This window comes from Gobius niger (assembly GCF_951799975.1).
Source record: "Gobius niger genome assembly, chromosome: 22".
Taxonomy (NCBI): domain Eukaryota; kingdom Metazoa; phylum Chordata; class Actinopteri; order Gobiiformes; family Gobiidae; genus Gobius; species Gobius niger.
The window spans coordinates 9,133,435-9,149,041 of NC_136873.1; the positions used below are offsets into that span (position 1 = coordinate 9,133,435).

The following is a 15,607-nucleotide window of genomic DNA, read 5'->3' on the forward strand; positions in this document are numbered from 1 at the left end:
GTCTTATCTGACCCAGGAAACTCATTTTTTGACCGTTTAAATCTTTGAAAAAAGTGTGACAGTTTCACTCGGTGTCCTTAGTGTCCTGATACTCTGACCATGGGTTTCCAACACCAGTGTATATCTTTGACAGGTGAAATCTTCAGGATTTTTTGTTTGTTTGACAGTGTCAGAAGGCAAGGCAAGTTTATTTGTAGAGCACAAAACTGAAACACAGCCTCACCGTGATTATTATTGACTCTGGGAAGCACCAGGAGGCCCCTCCCTGAAGTTCTCAGAGCCCCGGATGGTTCTATCCTATCGTAACATGTCAGAGATGTACTTTGGTGCTGGTGCAGTAAATGTCCATAGTGTCAGTGACCCTGGTACTCTGACCTTGGGACTCCAACACCAAGGTCTATTTTTGACAGCTGAGATGATTCTCGCCTCCAGCTAAGCAATGTTTACAAACAATTAAAGGGTCTAGTCTCTACTTTATGAAGCTAAAAGTTTGCAGATTGTGTCCAGAATGTTCAGCACCAAAGAAAATGTCTCTAAAAAGTGACTTATCGATTGAGCTGAAGATCCTGGTTTGAAGCTGTCGGGCTTTTCCCATAATTATGAAACTAAACAGTCCAGCAGACACTGACCTCTGCTCAAGGCTAGATTATTCCAAATATTACTATATATTCAATCATCTCCTCTCACGGACCATTCTCCATAATCAAAGATCAAACAATATGTGGACATTTAACTTGTTGCTGAATGAAGAATTCTGTGACCAGATTAGAATAATATGTCCAGAAACCCATGGATTCGTCAGACATAAGTAAATGGTTTAAATTCGAGTAAAGCGACATGTGACGAAGTGAGTTTGTCCCATTATTTATTTGGGATTCATTTATGAAGTTAATTTAGACAATACATTAATTTATTCCTTTACTCAGTGCACAAGCTTACCTGCACCACATGGCAGGAACAAAGGGAAGGGTCTTTGATGAACTGGTTTAAACTTTGCTTTGAGTTTCCTTTTGTATATGATTCTTTATTTATTTAACTTGTTATAATTTTGGACTAAACTGCTGGTTTCATGTAAAATATTAAAACTTACCAGCTGGACTTATATTTGGACCTATATTTGGACTTTACCATGGAGCTGATGGTGCTCACCTGTGGGAGGTCCTTCCCATGAGGGGAGGTGTAAAAGCTGACTGCTGCGGTCACTAGGGGGCGCCATTTTGTCCATGTATGTTTGTCATTGAGAAGTAAATACCTGGTAAGAACTATACTTGTCAAGTCTGCCCATTTCGACCGCCTGTGGCCAGCCTCCTCAAAACAACAGGAAACTGGACAGAAAACAGCCAATGGAAAGATAAGTTTATTATGTGGAAAACCGAACACAACTGTAGAAGAGACAGAAGAGTTACACAGAACCCATTAGAGGATTTATATACTTGGAGGAGGCAAAAGGAGCCTAGGAGCAAGAAAAAACTCTCATTTCTATAGCCTTGAGAAACGGAGACAGACTCAAATGTAACAAAATTAAACCAAAACGGAAACATAAGTCAGGATACAAATAACAGAGGAAGACATTTCTACAGCAATACAAGAAAAAAGCTCAGAAATCGAAAAAGGCGTATCTGGATTGCATAAAAATGGCCAGTTTTCTCCAACAGTGAGAACTGGTCTGATAACTTTATTGCCCAAACCCAATAAAGACCTAAAACTCTCTACTCTGTAATGATTATAAATGATTATACCCTGGTCTGGGTGGATACTGGACTCTGATTGGCTGGTGCATTATTTTGGTGTAACCGCACACGTAGTCCGGTAGTTAAATCACTGGGATATCACTCCGCTGTGGCGTCGCCATAGCAACGCCTGACACAGCTGAGTCAGATAAAGGCGTAATTAGTGACTGACAGGAACGTATGAGATGGATTTAGTGTTTGCTAAATGTTTGTAGAGGAGAGTGAGCAGCTAGGTTAGCTACTGTTAATAACATATGAGCTTTACATTTCTATTGGAAACGGTTAAGGCTATTCATCATTTTCAGGCGAACATAAAATGATCCTGCATTGACAAAAAAACGGCAAAAAAACAACAAAAAAACCGACAAAAAACCGACAAAAAAATGACAAAAAAATGACAAAAAATGACAAAAAAATGACAAAAAAACCGACAAAAAACGACAAAAAAACAACAAAAAAACCGACAAAAAACCGACAAAAAATGACAAAAAATGACAAAAAAACGACTAAAAATGACAAAAAATGACAAAAAAACGACTAAAAAAATGACAAAAAATGACAAAAAAAACGACAAAAAAACGACAAAAAAACGACAAAAAAATGACTAAAAATAACAAAAAAACGACTAAAAAAATGACCAAAAAATGACAAAAAAATGACAAAAAAAATGACAAAAAAATGACAAAAAACGACAAAAAAACACAAAAAAACGACAAAAAATGACAAAAAAGACGAAAAAAAACGAAAAAAAACAACAAAAAAACAACAAAAAAACTACCAAAAAATGACAAAAAATGACAAAAAAAACACAAAAAAACGACAAAAAAAAAATCCTGGATCCTGATTGGCTGGTGCATTATTTTGGTGTAACCGCACACGTAGTCCGGTAGTTAAATCACTGGGATGTCACTCCGCTGTGGCGTCGCCATAGCAACGCCTGACACAGCTGAGTCAGATAAAGGCGTAATTAGTGACTGACAGGAACGTATGAGATGGATTTAGTGTTTGCTAAATGTTTGTAGAGGAGAGTGAGCAGCTAGGTTAGCTACTGTTAATAACATATGAGCTTTACATTTCTATTGGAAACGGTTAAGGCTATTCATCATTTTCAGGCGAACATAAAATGATCCTGCATTGACAAAAAAACGGCAAAAAAACAACAAAAAAACCGACAAAAAACCGACAAAAAAATGACAAAAAAATGACAAAAAATGACAAAAAAATGACAAAAAAACCGACAAAAAACGACAAAAAAACAACAAAAAAACCGACAAAAAACCGACAAAAAATGACAAAAAATGACAAAAAAACGACAAAAAAAATGACAAAAAAACCGACAAAAAACCGACAAAAAACCGACAAAAAAATGACAAAAAATAACAAAAAAACGACTAAAAAATGACCAAAAAATGACAAAAAAATGACAAAAAAAATGACAAAAAAATGACAAAAACCGACAAAAAAAATGACAAAAAAACCGACAAAAAACCGACAAAAAAATGACAAAAAATAACAAAAAAACGACTAAAAAAATGACCAAAAAATGACAAAAAAATGACAAAAAAAATGACAAAAAAATGACAAAAAACGACAAAAAAACACAAAAAAACGACAAAAAATGACAAAAAAAACGAAAAAAAACGAAAAAAAACAACAACAAAAAAACAACAAAAAAACTACCAAAAAATGACAAAAAATGACAAAAAAAACACAAAAAAACGACAAAAAAAAAATCCTGGATCCTGATTGGCTGGTGCATTATTTTGGTATAACCGCACACGTAGTCCGGTAGTTAAATCACTGGGATGTCACTCCGCTGTGGCGTCGCCATAGCAACGCCTGACACAGCTGAGTCAGATAAAGGCGTAATTAGTGACTGACAGGAACGTCTGAGATGGATTTAGTGTTTGCTAAATGTTTGTAGAGGAGAGTGAGCAGCTAGGTTAGCTACTGTTAATAACATATGAGCTTTACATTTCTATTGGAAACGGTTAAGGCTATTCATCATTTTCAGGCGAACATAAAATGATCCTGCATTGACAAAAAAACGGCAAAAAAACAACAAAAAAACCGACAAAAAACCGACAAAAAAATGACAAAAAAATGACAAAAAATGACAAAAAAATGACAAAAAAACCGACAAAAAACGACAAAAAAACAACAAAAAAACCGACAAAAAAACGACAAAAAATGACAAAAAATGACAAAAAAACGACTAAAAATGACAAAAAATGACAAAAAAACGACTAAAAAAATGACAAAAAATGACAAAAAAAACGACAAAAAAACGACAAAAAAACGACAAAAAAATGACAAAAAATAACAAAAAAACGACTAAAAAAATGACCAAAAAATGACAAAAAAATGACAAAAAAAATGACAAAAAAATGACAAAAAACGACAAAAAAACACAAAAAAACGACAAAAAATGACAAAAAAGACGAAAAAAAACGAAAAAAAACAACAAAAAAACAACAAAAAAACTACCAAAAAATGACAAAAAATGACAAAAAAAACACAAAAAAACGACAAAAAAAAAATCCTGGATCCTGATTGGCTGGTGCATTATTTTGGTGTAACCGCACACGTAGTCCGGTAGTTAAATCACTGGGATGTCACTCCGCTGTGGCGTCGCCATAGCAACGCCTGACACAGCTGAGTCAGATAAAGGCGTAATTAGTGACTGACAGGAACGTATGAGATGGATTTAGTGTTTGCTAAATGTTTGTAGAGGAGAGTGAGCAGCTAGGTTAGCTACTGTTAATAACATATGAGCTTTACATTTCTATTGGAAACGGTTAAGGCTATTCATCATTTTCAGGCGAACATAAAATGATCCTGCATTGACAAAAAAACGGCAAAAAAACAACAAAAAAACCGACAAAAAACCGACAAAAAAATGACAAAAAAATGACAAAAAATGACAAAAAAATGACAAAAAAACCGACAAAAAACGACAAAAAAACAACAAAAAAACCGACAAAAAACCGACAAAAAATGACAAAAAATGACAAAAAAACGACAAAAAAAATGACAAAAAAACCGACAAAAAACCGACAAAAAACCGACAAAAAAATGACAAAAAATAACAAAAAAACGACTAAAAAATGACCAAAAAATGACAAAAAAATGACAAAAAAAATGACAAAAAAATGACAAAAACCGACAAAAAAAATGACAAAAAAACCGACAAAAAACCGACAAAAAAATGACAAAAAATAACAAAAAAACGACTAAAAAAATGACCAAAAAATGACAAAAAAATGACAAAAAAAATGACAAAAAAATGACAAAAAACGACAAAAAAACACAAAAAAACGACAAAAAATGACAAAAAAAACGAAAAAAAACGAAAAAAAACAACAACAAAAAAACAACAAAAAAACTACCAAAAAATGACAAAAAATGACAAAAAAAACACAAAAAAACGACAAAAAAAAAATCCTGGATCCTGATTGGCTGGTGCATTATTTTGGTGTAACCGCACACGTAGTCCGGTAGTTAAATCACTGGGATGTCACTCCGCTGTGGCGTCGCCATAGCAACGCCTGACACAGCTGAGTCAGATAAAGGCGTAATTAGTGACTGACAGGAACGTATGAGATGGATTTAGTGTTTGCTAAATGTTTGTAGAGGAGAGTGAGCAGCTAGGTTAGCTACTGTTAATAACATATGAGCTTTACATTTCTATTGGAAACGGTTAAGGCTATTCATCATTTTCAGGCGAACATAAAATGATCCTGCATTGACAAAAAAACGGCAAAAAAACAACAAAAAAACCGACAAAAAACCGACAAAAAAATGACAAAAAAATGACAAAAAATGACAAAAAAATGACAAAAAAACCGACAAAAAACGACAAAAAAACAACAAAAAAACCGACAAAAAACCGACAAAAAATGACAAAAAATGACAAAAAAACGACTAAAAATGACAAAAAATGACAAAAAAACGACTAAAAAAATGACAAAAAATGACAAAAAAAACGACAAAAAAACGACAAAAAAACGACAAAAAAATGACAAAAAATAACAAAAAAACGACTAAAAAAATGACCAAAAAATGACAAAAAAATGACAAAAAAAATGACAAAAAAATGACAAAAAACGACAAAAAAAACACAAAAAAACGACAAAAAATGACAAAAAAAACGAAAAAAAACGAAAAAAAACAACAACAAAAAAACGACAAAAAAAAAATCCTGGATCCTGATTGGCTGGTGCATTATTTTGGTATAACCGCACACGTAGTCCGGTAGTTAAATCACTGGGATGTCACTCCGCTGTGGCGTCGCCATAGCAACGCCTGACACAGCTGAATCAGATAAAGGCGTAATTAGTGACTGACAGGAACGTATGAGATGGATTTAGTGTTTGCTAAATGTTTGTAGAGGAGAGTGAGCAGCTAGGTTAGCTACTGTTAATAACATATGAGCTTTACATTTCTATTGGAAACGGTTAAGGCTATTCATCATTTTCAGGCGAACATAAAATGATCCTGCATTGACAAAAAAACGGCAAAAAAACAACAAAAAAACCGACAAAAAACCGACAAAAAAATGACAAAAAAATGACAAAAAATGACAAAAAAATGACAAAAAAACCGACAAAAAACGACAAAAAAACAACAAAAAAACCGACAAAAAACCGACAAAAAATGACAAAAAATGACAAAAAAACGACTAAAAAAATGACAAAAAATGACAAAAAACCCGACAAAAAACCGACAAAAAACTGACAAAAAATAACAAAAAAACGACTAAAAAAATGACCAAAAAATGACAAAAAAAATGACAAAAAAAATGACAAAAAAATGACAAAAAACGACAAAAAAACACAAAAAAACGACAAAAAATGACAAAAAAAACGAAAAAAAACGAAAAAAAACAACAACAAAAAAACAACAAAAAAACTACCAAAAAATGACAAAAAATGACAAAAAAAACACAAAAAAACGACAAAAAAAAAATCCTGGATCCTGATTGGCTGGTGCATTATTTTGGTGTAACCGCACACGTAGTCCGGTAGTTAAATCACTGGGATGTCACTCCGCTGTGGCGTCGCCATAGCAACGCCTGACACAGCTGAATCAGATAAAGGCGTAATTAGTGACTGACAGGAACGTATGAGATGGATTTAGTGTTTGCTAAATGTTTGTAGAGGAGAGTGAGCAGCTAGGTTAGCTACTGTTAATAACATATGAGCTTTACATTTCTATTGGAAACGGTTAAGGCTATTCATCATTTTCAGGCGAACATAAAATGATCCTGCATTGACAAAAAAACGGCAAAAAAACAACAAAAAAAACAACAAAAAACCGACAAAAAAATGACAAAAAATGACAAAAAAATGACAAAAAAATGACAAAAAAACCGACAAAAAACGACAAAAAAACAACAAAAAAACCGACAAAAAACCGACAAAAAATGACAAAAAATGACAAAAAAACGACTAAAAAAATGACAAAAAAACCGACAAAAAAACGACAAAAAACCGACAAAAAAATGACAAAAAATAACAAAAAAACGACTAAAAAAATGACCAAAAAATGACAAAAAAATGACAAAAAAAATGACAAAAAAATGACAAAAAACGACAAAAAAACACAAAAAAACGACAAAAAATGACAAAAAAGACGAAAAAAAACGAAAAAAAACAACAAAAAAACAACAAAAAAACTACCAAAAAATGACAAAAAATGACAAAAAAAACACAAAAAAACGACAAAAAAAAAATCCTGGATCCTGATTGGCTGGTGCATTATTTTGGTGTAACCGCACACGTAGTCCGGTAGTTAAATCACTGGGATGTCACTCCGCTGTGGCGTCGCCATAGCAACGCCTGACACAGCTGAATCAGATAAAGGCGTAATTAGTGACTGACAGGAACGTATGAGATGGATTTAGTGTTTGCTAAATGTTTGTAGAGGAGAGTGAGCAGCTAGGTTAGCTACTGTTAATAACATATGAGCTTTACATTTCTATTGGAAACGGTTAAGGCTATTCATCATTTTCAGGCGAACATAAAATGATCCTGCATTGACAAAAAAACGGCAAAAAAACAACAAAAAAACCGACAAAAAACCGACAAAAAAATGACAAAAAAATGACAAAAAATGACAAAAAAATGACAAAAAAACCGACAAAAAACGACAAAAAAACAACAAAAAAACCGACAAAAAACCGACAAAAAATGACAAAAAATGACAAAAAAACGACAAAAAAAATGACAAAAAAACCGACAAAAAACCGACAAAAAACCGACAAAAAAATGACAAAAAATAACAAAAAAACGACTAAAAAATGACCAAAAAATGACAAAAAAATGACAAAAAAAATGACAAAAAAATGACAAAAACCGACAAAAAAAATGACAAAAAAACCGACAAAAAACCGACAAAAAAATGACAAAAAATAACAAAAAAACGACTAAAAAAATGACCAAAAAATGACAAAAAAATGACAAAAAAAATGACAAAAAAATGACAAAAAACGACAAAAAAACACAAAAAAACGACAAAAAATGACAAAAAAAACGAAAAAAAACGAAAAAAAACAACAACAAAAAAACAACAAAAAAACTACCAAAAAATGACAAAAAATGACAAAAAAAACACAAAAAAACGACAAAAAAAAAATCCTGGATCCTGATTGGCTGGTGCATTATTTTGGTATAACCGCACACGTAGTCCGGTAGTTAAATCACTGGGATGTCACTCCGCTGTGGCGTCGCCATAGCAACGCCTGACACAGCTGAGTCAGATAAAGGCGTAATTAGTGACTGACAGGAACGTCTGAGATGGATTTAGTGTTTGCTAAATGTTTGTAGAGGAGAGTGAGCAGCTAGGTTAGCTACTGTTAATAACATATGAGCTTTACATTTCTATTGGAAACGGTTAAGGCTATTCATCATTTTCAGGCGAACATAAAATGATCCTGCATTGACAAAAAAACGGCAAAAAAACAACAAAAAAACCGACAAAAAACCGACAAAAAAATGACAAAAAAATGACAAAAAATGACAAAAAAATGACAAAAAAACCGACAAAAAACGACAAAAAAACAACAAAAAAAACGACAAAAAAACGACAAAAAATGACAAAAAATGACAAAAAAACGACTAAAAATGACAAAAAATGACAAAAAAACGACTAAAAAAATGACAAAAAATGACAAAAAAAACGACAAAAAAACGACAAAAAAACGACAAAAAAATGACAAAAAATAACAAAAAAACGACTAAAAAAATGACCAAAAAATGACAAAAAAATGACAAAAAAAATGACAAAAAAATGACAAAAAACGACAAAAAAACACAAAAAAACGACAAAAAATGACAAAAAAGACGAAAAAAAACGAAAAAAAACAACAAAAAAACAACAAAAAAACTACCAAAAAATGACAAAAAATGACAAAAAAAACACAAAAAAACGACAAAAAAAAAATCCTGGATCCTGATTGGCTGGTGCATTATTTTGGTGTAACCGCACACGTAGTCCGGTAGTTAAATCACTGGGATGTCACTCCGCTGTGGCGTCGCCATAGCAACGCCTGACACAGCTGAGTCAGATAAAGGCGTAATTAGTGACTGACAGGAACGTATGAGATGGATTTAGTGTTTGCTAAATGTTTGTAGAGGAGAGTGAGCAGCTAGGTTAGCTACTGTTAATAACATATGAGCTTTACATTTCTATTGGAAACGGTTAAGGCTATTCATCATTTTCAGGCGAACATAAAATGATCCTGCATTGACAAAAAAACGGCAAAAAAACAACAAAAAAACCGACAAAAAACCGACAAAAAAATGACAAAAAAATGACAAAAAATGACAAAAAAATGACAAAAAAACCGACAAAAAACGACAAAAAAACAACAAAAAAACCGACAAAAAACCGACAAAAAATGACAAAAAATGACAAAAAAACGACAAAAAAAATGACAAAAAAACCGACAAAAAACCGACAAAAAACCGACAAAAAAATGACAAAAAATAACAAAAAAACGACTAAAAAATGACCAAAAAATGACAAAAAAATGACAAAAAAAATGACAAAAAAATGACAAAAACCGACAAAAAAAATGACAAAAAAACCGACAAAAAACCGACAAAAAAATGACAAAAAATAACAAAAAAACGACTAAAAAAATGACCAAAAAATGACAAAAAAATGACAAAAAAAATGACAAAAAAATGACAAAAAACGACAAAAAAACACAAAAAAACGACAAAAAATGACAAAAAAAACGAAAAAAAACGAAAAAAAACAACAACAAAAAAACAACAAAAAAACTACCAAAAAATGACAAAAAATGACAAAAAAAACACAAAAAAACGACAAAAAAAAAATCCTGGATCCTGATTGGCTGGTGCATTATTTTGGTGTAACCGCACACGTAGTCCGGTAGTTAAATCACTGGGATGTCACTCCGCTGTGGCGTCGCCATAGCAACGCCTGACACAGCTGAGTCAGATAAAGGCGTAATTAGTGACTGACAGGAACGTATGAGATGGATTTAGTGTTTGCTAAATGTTTGTAGAGGAGAGTGAGCAGCTAGGTTAGCTACTGTTAATAACATATGAGCTTTACATTTCTATTGGAAACGGTTAAGGCTATTCATCATTTTCAGGCGAACATAAAATGATCCTGCATTGACAAAAAAACGGCAAAAAAACAACAAAAAAACCGACAAAAAACCGACAAAAAAATGACAAAAAAATGACAAAAAATGACAAAAAAATGACAAAAAAACCGACAAAAAACGACAAAAAAACAACAAAAAAACCGACAAAAAACCGACAAAAAATGACAAAAAATGACAAAAAAACGACTAAAAATGACAAAAAATGACAAAAAAACGACTAAAAAAATGACAAAAAATGACAAAAAAAACGACAAAAAAACGACAAAAAAACGACAAAAAAATGACAAAAAATAACAAAAAAACGACTAAAAAAATGACCAAAAAATGACAAAAAAATGACAAAAAAAATGACAAAAAAATGACAAAAAACGACAAAAAAAACACAAAAAAACGACAAAAAATGACAAAAAAAACGAAAAAAAACGAAAAAAAACAACAACAAAAAAACGACAAAAAAAAAATCCTGGATCCTGATTGGCTGGTGCATTATTTTGGTATAACCGCACACGTAGTCCGGTAGTTAAATCACTGGGATGTCACTCCGCTGTGGCGTCGCCATAGCAACGCCTGACACAGCTGAATCAGATAAAGGCGTAATTAGTGACTGACAGGAACGTATGAGATGGATTTAGTGTTTGCTAAATGTTTGTAGAGGAGAGTGAGCAGCTAGGTTAGCTACTGTTAATAACATATGAGCTTTACATTTCTATTGGAAACGGTTAAGGCTATTCATCATTTTCAGGCGAACATAAAATGATCCTGCATTGACAAAAAAACGGCAAAAAAACAACAAAAAAACCGACAAAAAACCGACAAAAAAATGACAAAAAAATGACAAAAAATGACAAAAAAATGACAAAAAAACCGACAAAAAACGACAAAAAAACAACAAAAAAACCGACAAAAAACCGACAAAAAATGACAAAAAATGACAAAAAAACGACTAAAAAAATGACAAAAAATGACAAAAAACCCGACAAAAAACCGACAAAAAACTGACAAAAAATAACAAAAAAACGACTAAAAAAATGACCAAAAAATGACAAAAAAAATGACAAAAAAAATGACAAAAAAATGACAAAAAACGACAAAAAAACACAAAAAAACGACAAAAAATGACAAAAAAAACGAAAAAAAACGAAAAAAAACAACAACAAAAAAACAACAAAAAAACTACCAAAAAATGACAAAAAATGACAAAAAAAACACAAAAAAACGACAAAAAAAAAATCCTGGATCCTGATTGGCTGGTGCATTATTTTGGTGTAACCGCACACGTAGTCCGGTAGTTAAATCACTGGGATGTCACTCCGCTGTGGCGTCGCCATAGCAACGCCTGACACAGCTGAATCAGATAAAGGCGTAATTAGTGACTGACAGGAACGTATGAGATGGATTTAGTGTTTGCTAAATGTTTGTAGAGGAGAGTGAGCAGCTAGGTTAGCTACTGTTAATAACATATGAGCTTTACATTTCTATTGGAAACGGTTAAGGCTATTCATCATTTTCAGGCGAACATAAAATGATCCTGCATTGACAAAAAAACGGCAAAAAAACAACAAAAAAAACAACAAAAAACCGACAAAAAAATGACAAAAAATGACAAAAAAATGACAAAAAAATGACAAAAAAACCGACAAAAAACGACAAAAAAACAACAAAAAAACCGACAAAAAACCGACAAAAAATGACAAAAAATGACAAAAAAACGACTAAAAAAATGACAAAAAAACCGACAAAAAAACGACAAAAAACCGACAAAAAAATGACAAAAAATAACAAAAAAACGACTAAAAAAATGACCAAAAAATGACAAAAAAATGACAAAAAAAATGACAAAAAAATGACAAAAAACGACAAAAAAACACAAAAAAACGACAAAAAATGACGAAAAAAACGAAAAAAACCGAAAAAAAACAACAACAAAAAAACAACAAAAAAACTACCAAAAAATGACAAAAAATGACAAAAAAAACACAAAAAAACGACAAAAAAAAAATCCTGGATCCTGATTGGCTGGTGCATTATTTTGGTATAACCGCACACGTAGTCCGGTAGTTAAATCACTGGGATGTCACTCCGCTGTGGCGTCGCCATAGCAACGCCTGACACAGCTGAATCAGATAAAGGCGTAATTAGTGACTGACAGGAACGTATGAGATGGATTTAGTGTTTGCTAAATGTTTGTAGAGGAGAGTGAGCAGCTAGGTTAGCTACTGTTAATAACATATGAGCTTTACATTTCTATTGGAAACGGTTAAGGCGATTCATCATTTTCAGGCGTACATAAAATGATCCTGCATTGAAGCATCTTTGTCTGGATTAGTAAAGTCAAACATCAGGACAAAGTCAGAGGGAAAACCTTTATTTGTGCAGCACAATAGAACCAATAGAAACATAGAGTAAAGTCAAAATGCAGCTCAACTTGAATCAAACGCCAACACAAACCGATGTGTTTCCGGGCGGTTTTAAGAGTTTCTAAAGTGGGAGCAGCTCTAAGGTTTAAGGGGAGACTGTTCCTGCACTAAGAGCCCGATCTCCTCACGTCTTTAAACGGGATCTGGGCACATTTAAGAGCAGCTGATTCACAGACCTCCCTGATCTGACCAGAGCTCAGAGATACACTCAGGGGAGAGTCCATAAAGGCTTCGAAATACAAGACCTTACAGGCAATGACACTGAATCCACATGTGCAGATTAAAGGCATGAGCTCCAGGGGTTCTTTTCCTGAACGACGACAGACTCAGACCAAACACAGAATAAACAGCAGTTACTATAGTACGTGGGAGTGAATAGGACTGAATAAAGTTTTAGAAAGAGCTTCCCTTTGAGCTGAAACATAAAACTGCAGCTACAGCTCACAGTGAGTTTGTTCCTGAAGCTCTTCAGCTGCAGCTTCAGGTTTGTTCTGGATCAGACTCAGTAAAACTGTGAACAGAAAAGGAGCGTTCTCTCTGGGCTCAGGCTGAGGCGGCGCCGCTGCTCGTCTTCAGAACGGATATGAGTTATAACTGTTGAGAATCAGAAAACAGAAATGTTTTATTCACCGCTGTGTTAGATCCACAAGAAATGCTTTTAAACGAGACTGAAACACATGAAGGATAAAAGTCCATTTACACTGAGAACGGTTGGATTTAAACAGAGACACTGCAGGGGTTTTTGTTTTTCAGCCAAATGTGTCTCTAATAAACTGAGTGAAGCCTTTTCCCTCATCTTTATGTCAGTTAATCTACAGCACAAGTCTCACATTGAAACCTCTACATTTAAACTGTTCACCTGCAGCGTCTCGCCTTCAGTGGCAGAAACTCTTTATAAAGTTATATCTTCATCCAAAACAGACCTGGACTTTTTTCATTCAAATGTTTCTGAAATCCTCATATGTAGGAAACAGTGAATGAGCTCCTTCTGTGTGAACGGCTCCAGGTCAAACAGTCTCATAAAGTCAGTACTTACTACAGTGTCTCCAGTCCACAGTGAGGGCTCTGTTTAAGCTCCAGGAGCTCCTTCACATCTGACTCTCTCAGACCGTTACCAAGCAGGTTCAGCTCAGTGAGATGTGAGGGGTTGGACTTCAGAGCTGAGGCCAGAGAGGAACAGCTGATCTTTGATAAACAACAGCGGAACAACCTGAATAAAGAATAAATGAAGAGGTTAAAGTCCAGGGTAAACTCAGGTGAGGTTTAGAGGTTCATCACACTCATATTCACTGAACATTAAGAAACACATCATGGAAAAATAAAGTTAAAGCTGATTCAAATATTGTGTTTCCTGTGGTTCAAAGATGCAGTTCATACAGTGGGAGTTAAGTTTAATAAGAACAACTGTCACACAGTAATAATTATTACTAGTTTGGACATAAATAATGGATGTGGTCGACAGCACAGGTTCATGAGTTTGTTCATGAGTTTATGTGAATCATGAGCTGCTCATGTGGAGAATCAGAGGCGTTGGACCTAAAGCTTTAATTTTAGATTCATTTATTTAATTTGACATTTAACAAAGAAAGTCCGACTGTGATTAAGAATCATTTCCAGCCGAGTCCTGACCTCAGAGGGGAACCTATTGTACATAGGGCTGTGCAATTAATCGAAATTCAATTACGATTTCGATTACAACAGTAAACGATTACAAAATTAGCATAATCGCAAAAAATCGATTATAATTTATTTTTATTTTATTTTATTTTTTTCAATCTTTTTTTAAAAAAAAATTTCAATTCATTTTTTTTTTTCTAATTTTTAATTTTTGGATTTTTGTCACTTTTTTGATGGATTTTTGTCACTTTTTTGATGGATTTTTGTAATTTTTTTGAAGGTTTTTTGTCATTTTTTTGCTGGATTTTTGTCACTTTTTTGAAGGATTTTTGTCATTTTTTTGCTGGATTTTTGTAATTTTTTTGATGGATTTTTGTCACTTTTTTGATGGATTTTTGTCACTTTTTTGATGGATTTTTGTCACTTTTTTGATGGATTTTTGTAATTTTTTTGATGGATTTTTGTCACTTTTTTGCTGGATTTTTGTAATTTTTTTGATGGATTTTTGTCTTTTTTTGATGGATTTTTGTAATTTTTTTGATGGATTTTTGTCACTTTTTTGATGGATTTTTGTAATTTTTTTGATGGATTTTTGTAATTTTTTTGATGGATTTTTGTCACTTTTTTGCTGGATTTTTGTCATTTTTTTGATGGATTTTTGCAATATTTTTGATGGATTTTTATCACTTTTTGAAGGATTTTTTGTCAATTTTTTGATGGATTTTTGTCACTTTTTTGATGGATTTTTGTCACTTTTTTGATGGATTTTTGTCACTTTTTTGATGGATTTTTGTCACTTTTTGAAAGATTTTTTGTCACTTTTTTTATGGATTTTTGTCACTTTTTTGATGGATTTTTGTCACTTTTTAGATGGATTTTTGTCACTTTTTTTATGGATTTTTGTCACTTTTTTTATGGATTTTTGTCATTTTTTTGATGGATTTTTGTCACTTTTTTGATGGATTTTTGTCATTTTTTTGATGGATTTTTGTCACTTTTTTGATGGATTTTTGTAACTTTTTTGGTGGATTTTTGTAACTTTTTTGGTGGATTTTTTTAAAGGCAACAAATAATCGTTTGAATAATCGTGATTTCAATTATGACAAAAATAATCGTGATTATTATTTTTTTAACAATCGAGCAGCCCTAATTGTACATATTTTTAGTGATGGCGAAACCAGAGAACCTGGATGAAACACAGA

The 15,607-nt window shown here is 32.7% G+C and overlaps 1 long non-coding RNA gene across 2 annotated transcripts in view; it reads right to left on the bottom strand.

Moving 5' to 3' along the window:
* LOC306981277 overlaps positions 1 to 15,607 on the bottom strand; it is a 90,082-nt gene that overhangs the window by 44,322 nt on the left and 30,153 nt on the right. The window lies entirely within an intron of this gene.